Below are 5409 nucleotides of genomic sequence, written 5' to 3'. Positions count from 1 at the left end.
AATGCCACGCCCCGAAAGGACGAAGACCTCATCCTCTCCTCCAAGCCCCAGTGGGCGTGGGGTCCTGTCCCATCCCCCAGCACGTCAGAGTGCCATCAGCCGTGACCTGCCTAGTTCTCCGAGGCCCTGGCTCTGTGCTTGGAAGGGGAACGAACGGAGTCTCACTCAGCACGCGGGAGACGGGCAAGTTCAGGTCTCCAGGCCCTTCCCTCCCTCCCTCCAGCCTCTGAGGGCTGCTAGCCTCCCGGGCGCTGCCAGATGGAGAGCCAGAACCCTGTCCGGCTCTAATAACCTTAATCGAGGCAGCCACCATTTATTGAGCTCTGAGGGCTTGCCAGGCCCGAGTGCCAAGTGCATGCACGCATTCCCTCACTGAATAGTCACTGCCACCGAGGAAGAAGTCGCTTAGTATGGGGAGGAGGCTGTGGCTTGCCCCAGGTCCCATTGGCAGGCAGGGGGTGGGCAGAGGGGAGTCACACCCAGCCCTGGCTAGCGCCAAGGCCCCAGCTGCTAACCACTGGCCTTCACTGCCTTGGACTCCTTAGAGCTTCCCTGGAGGCTGGGCAGGTCTGCTCCTCGCTCCATTTGGCCCAGTTCTGCAGAGGTGAGGGGGGAGGAGAGGCAAGCAGCTCCGGAAAAGAAGCTGGGGGATCCGCACCACCTCCCTGCCAGCTCCTCCATTTCCTCCTGGGTCCCCTCTTCCTGCTCCCCCTCAACTGTGGGTGTTCCCCAAGGCTCCGTCCTCAGCCACAGTCTTCCTCAACGCCCCACACTCTCCTGTGTGATTTCAGTCACTCCCACAGTCTCAGCTTTTGCTTCAACCCAACTCCCAGCCGTCTCTGGGGCCCTGACCTCCCTCCCAACTCCACATCTGCATTCCTAACCAGTCGTCTCCTCCCAGGTGGAGTGAACTCTTCGCCTTCCTTGGGAAGCAGCCCGCCCTGGGGTGGTGGCACGGTGCCTGTTAAGGACCAGTTTCTCGCCCAAAGCCCAGATCCCCTGGTTCCTCCCCCACATCGAATCTGTTTCTAGAGCCTTCAGATCCTTGCTCTGCAGAGCTTCTCAAACCCTCATCTCAGATGCTGCAGCCACCGCCCTGGGTCAGATGCTCCCAGCCTCTCATCCCACCTCAGCAGGAACCTCCCAACCAGTTGTCTGCCTCTTCTAGTGCCTCCAGTGCAGTGCCCCTCCTCTCTGATTTTCCGAGGCGGGATCTGATTCTGCCACATCCCAGCCCAAGGCCTTCCATGGCTCCTCACTAGCTGGGGACTCGTGGACTCGTAGCTTTTCCTGCAGCAGAGCCCTTCCAGGAGGACCCTCCCCTCTCCTCCCACCTTGTCTTGCCCAATGCCCTGTCCCACTGCTGTCATCAGGTGGACTCTGACTCAAGGCATGTGTTACAGAGTAGAACTGAGCCAAGGATTTTTTGGCTATAATCTTTAAGGAAACAGAACACCAGGCTTTCTTCTGTGGCACCTCTGGATGAGCTCGAATCCCCAACCTTTCTGTTAATAGCAAAGTGTTATTTTGTGCCACTCAGGGACTTTCCCAAAGCTCCACCTTTAGTTAAAATCTGTTCCTGAGTTTCTGCCCAAAACCTATTTCCAATGCTCCTTCTTCTTGACGAATCTGAGTTCTGTGTAGCACCACGGTACTTCCTCATCACTTTTATGATGGAATCGTCTCCTTTAATAGTTATTGGTTCACACTTCAAACCACTAGGAGCTCTGGTGGTACAGTGGTTAGGGCATTTGGCTGCTAACCAAAAGGTCAGTGGTTTGATCCCACCAGCTGCTTTGCAGAAGAAAGATGAGGCAATCTGCTTCCATAAATAATTATAACCTTGGAAACCCAACGGGGGTCACTATGAGTCAGAATCGACTTGATGGCAGTGAGTTTGTGGGTTTTTTTTTTCCTGTTCTCAACCCTGCTCTCTTCCCATCTCCCCCATTCACAATGGATTAGGAGCTTTTGAGAGCAAGAATTGCGTGTTATGATTTTGATGCAGTGGTTAAGTACTCAGCTACTAACCAAAAGGCTGGTGGTTCAAACCTACCAGCAACTCCACAGGAGAAAGATGGGGGCAATCCGCTTCCATAAAGATTACAGCCTTGGAAACAGTTATCCTCTGTCCTGTAGGGTCCTTAGGAGTAAAAATTGAGTCAATGGCAACAGGCGTCTGCATATTCACCTCTATCTTCCCTCCTTCCTTCTTCTCACTGATTATTTGTTATTGTTGCTGTTTTAATGTGCCATCGAGTCAGACCCAACTCACAGTGAACCTTCCTTGGGTTTCCGAGGTGGTATCACTATGGAAGTAGATTGCCCAACCTGCCTTCCAAGGAGTGGCTGGTGGGTTTGAATCACCAGCCCTCTGGTTAGCAGTCAAGTGCCTTAGGCACCACTGATCGTTTAGCAAACATTAATTGAGGTGTTACCACATGCTAGGCACTGTACACAGAGCACCTCCTCCTCTAGGCAGCAGTCATTCAGTGGGATGCATGCAGTAAGGGGAGGGGGTGCTCAGGGCACATCCAGGGGTAACCTTGCCCTGTGTGAGCATTTCTCCGGGACCACAAGTGCCAGGGCCCTTCCCTAGGCACTGTGGGGGATGCAAGCTTGACTGAGACTGAGCCTTAGGATCTAGGATCAGAGATGTAAAAGAATATCTTACGTGCCTAAAGGGGTATGAACAGAGTATGCTGGGCTCACAGAAAATAGAGTCGTAACCTTGGCCCTGGGGAGATCCAGACGCTTCCCAGATGCCCAGCGCCTTGCACCACGTGAGACAGAACCTCGGGGAACCGTTGCTGAATTAAATTGGGTCGGGGAAGAAAGGGGACAGGATAGAGACTGAAGAGGAAGAGGAGGGTGGGGGGAGCAATGACAGGGCATTTTCACAGCATCAGCACCAAACGGCCCTGCCGCCTGCCCCTGAAGGCTGTGCTGTGGACGGATGAGATCACAGCTAAGCGCTGCTCTGAACTCTTGGGAAGAAAGGAGCTATATATATATCAGTTATATTATTAGTGTGTCCCCATCAGGCCAGGTAAGTCCTTCCCCCCTTGAAGCCTCAGTTTACCCCCTGGAAAGTCAAGCGTGCCTGCTGGCAACTCACTTCTTCCCCTGGGCTTCAGTTTCTCCATGTGCAGGAGGAGGGTTTGGGGTGAGTTGGTCCTGAGGGTCCCTAGCTCCCCTAACCCCAGGGAGACACTCCATGGGATCACTGTGTCCTACCTGGAGACACCTCTGTCTTCCCCTGGCTGCCACACCCTGGGCTGAGCTCAGGAGTCCCCTTGAAGTCACAAAGGCCACTCCCCATCCTGTTTGTCTTTCTGGTCAAACAAGGCCACAAGGAAAGTGAGGTTCATGTGGACTATTGGGCCAGAGGTTGCCCTCTAAATTATGGAGTGCAGGCTTCAAGCCTGTTTTCTGTAAATGACCACTGTGTGGGCCTCTCCATCTCAGGCACAAGGTCCAGGTTCCCCTGCAGAAGACTTTATCCCTCTTGGAATCCCCACAGACCCTTCCCTTTATGGCCCGAGGTGCTGGGATGCAAGACAGCCCCAGGAGAGGGATAGCAGCTGAAGTGCGGAGAGGGAAGTTTCTGTTGGGGAACCTCCTTAGCCCTTCTGAAGTCTATTCCCCCCAACTCCTCACCATTTCCTGTCCTTGGTTAATGAGTCACCACCTCCTTGATCATATAAATCAGAGGCCTCCTACATGTCCCTCAAACCAACCAGTTGCCACTGAGTCGATTCCCACTCACAGTGACCCTGTGTGTGCCGGGGTAGGACTGTGCCCCATGGAGTTGACAGTGACTGAGTTTTTGGAAAGAGATCACCAGGCCTTTCTTCCAAGGCACCTCTGGGTGGTTTCTAACTGCCAACCTTTTGGTTAGTAGCAGGGCACTTCAACTCTCAGCCACTCAGATATTCTGACATGTCCCTACCTTCACCTGGCACAGTTAATCAGTGCCAAGGCCTGGCCTTTTCTCCCTCCTGGCTAGCTCTGCAGTCCTTCTCAGCCTCACTCTGCTCTGCACCCCTGCACTAACCCAGGCCCTCTCAGTGCTCTCCTCCAGCCTGGTTTCCCTCCTGTCCACTCTCCTGTGGGCAGCAAAGTATGAGACTGACCATATTGCTGAAAGCACGTCCATGGATCCCCCCTTACTCTTAGAAAACAGCTCACTCTCCCCTGCTGGCAGGCAGACCCTCACCTCAGAGAAGTGAGACATCCTTTGAGAAGGTTCCAAAGATGAGAATGAGCTTGCCAAAGGATGGTTTCGGGGGTGCATTTCAGAGAATGGGGACAGTGAGTGCAAAGGTGGGGAGACAGGATGGAACCTTCTAAGGAAAAGACTAGAAATCTGATACGGCACGGCCTGGGGTGGGCATGCAGAGGGTACCAGCACACCTACTGTGTGCCAGGCAATGTTCTCATGCAGGGGCCACAGCAGTGACCAACACAGAGCCCAGCTCTCAAGGAGCTGACACTCTAGTAGGGGGAGGTGGGTAATGAGCAGTAAGGAAATCAAGGCCAATTTATAATTTGTTGGCGAAGAGTATTGAACATAGTGTGGGCTGCCAGCAGAGTGAGCCCATCAGTCTCAGAAGAAATAAAACCAGAATGCTCCTTAGAGGCAAAGGTGGAGACACTTCCACTCACTTACCCTGGACACGTCGTCAGGAAAGACCAATCGCTAGAAAAGGATTGGTTGGTAAGGAAGAGGGTCAGTGAAAACAAGGGAAGCCTCCAAAGGGGCGACACAGTAGCTACAACAGTGGGTTGGAACATGGACACAGTAGCTACGACAATGGGTCGGAATGTCGGCACAGTAGCTACAACAATGGGTCAGGACATTGATACAGTAGCTACAACAATGGGTTGGAATATACCAGTGATCTCCTTGAGATGATACCGTTGAGATGACATGGGACAGGGAAACATTTCATTCTGTTACATATAACATTAGCATGGGCCCACCTGGGTGGCAGGTAAAAACATCAATAGAGTGTTAGAAGATGATGAGTGTTGTGGAAAAATTAAAGGCAGGGAAAAGTAAAGATGGATTTGTGCAATGATGGGGGAAGATTGTAGTTATCTGGGTAACAGTGTCCCAGGGCACAGAAGAGCCAGTGCAAAGGCCCTGTGGTGGGAGCAAGCCCAGGGTGCTGGTCCTCCAGGGAGAAGTGGGGATTGGGAGCAAAATGAGTGAATGGAGGAAGAGGAGAGGAAGTCAGGAGAGCAGGGAGGGAGTGGGGCAGACAGGTCATTGTAATAATTTTGGGAGATGGGCAGCTAGTGCCATGTTTGAGAAGATGGTCATGACTTACCTTGTCAAAGGATCTCTCTGGCTGTGCGCTGAGGGAGCAAGGGCAGAAGCAGGAGACCAGCTGTTGCAACAGT

The sequence above is a fragment of the Orycteropus afer genome, unplaced genomic scaffold, assembly GCF_000298275.1.
Source record: "Orycteropus afer afer isolate SDZICR_OR568_19922 unplaced genomic scaffold, OryAfe1.0 scaffold00130, whole genome shotgun sequence".
Taxonomy (NCBI): domain Eukaryota; kingdom Metazoa; phylum Chordata; class Mammalia; order Tubulidentata; family Orycteropodidae; genus Orycteropus; species Orycteropus afer.
Note: the sequence above shows the minus strand (reverse complement) of the source record.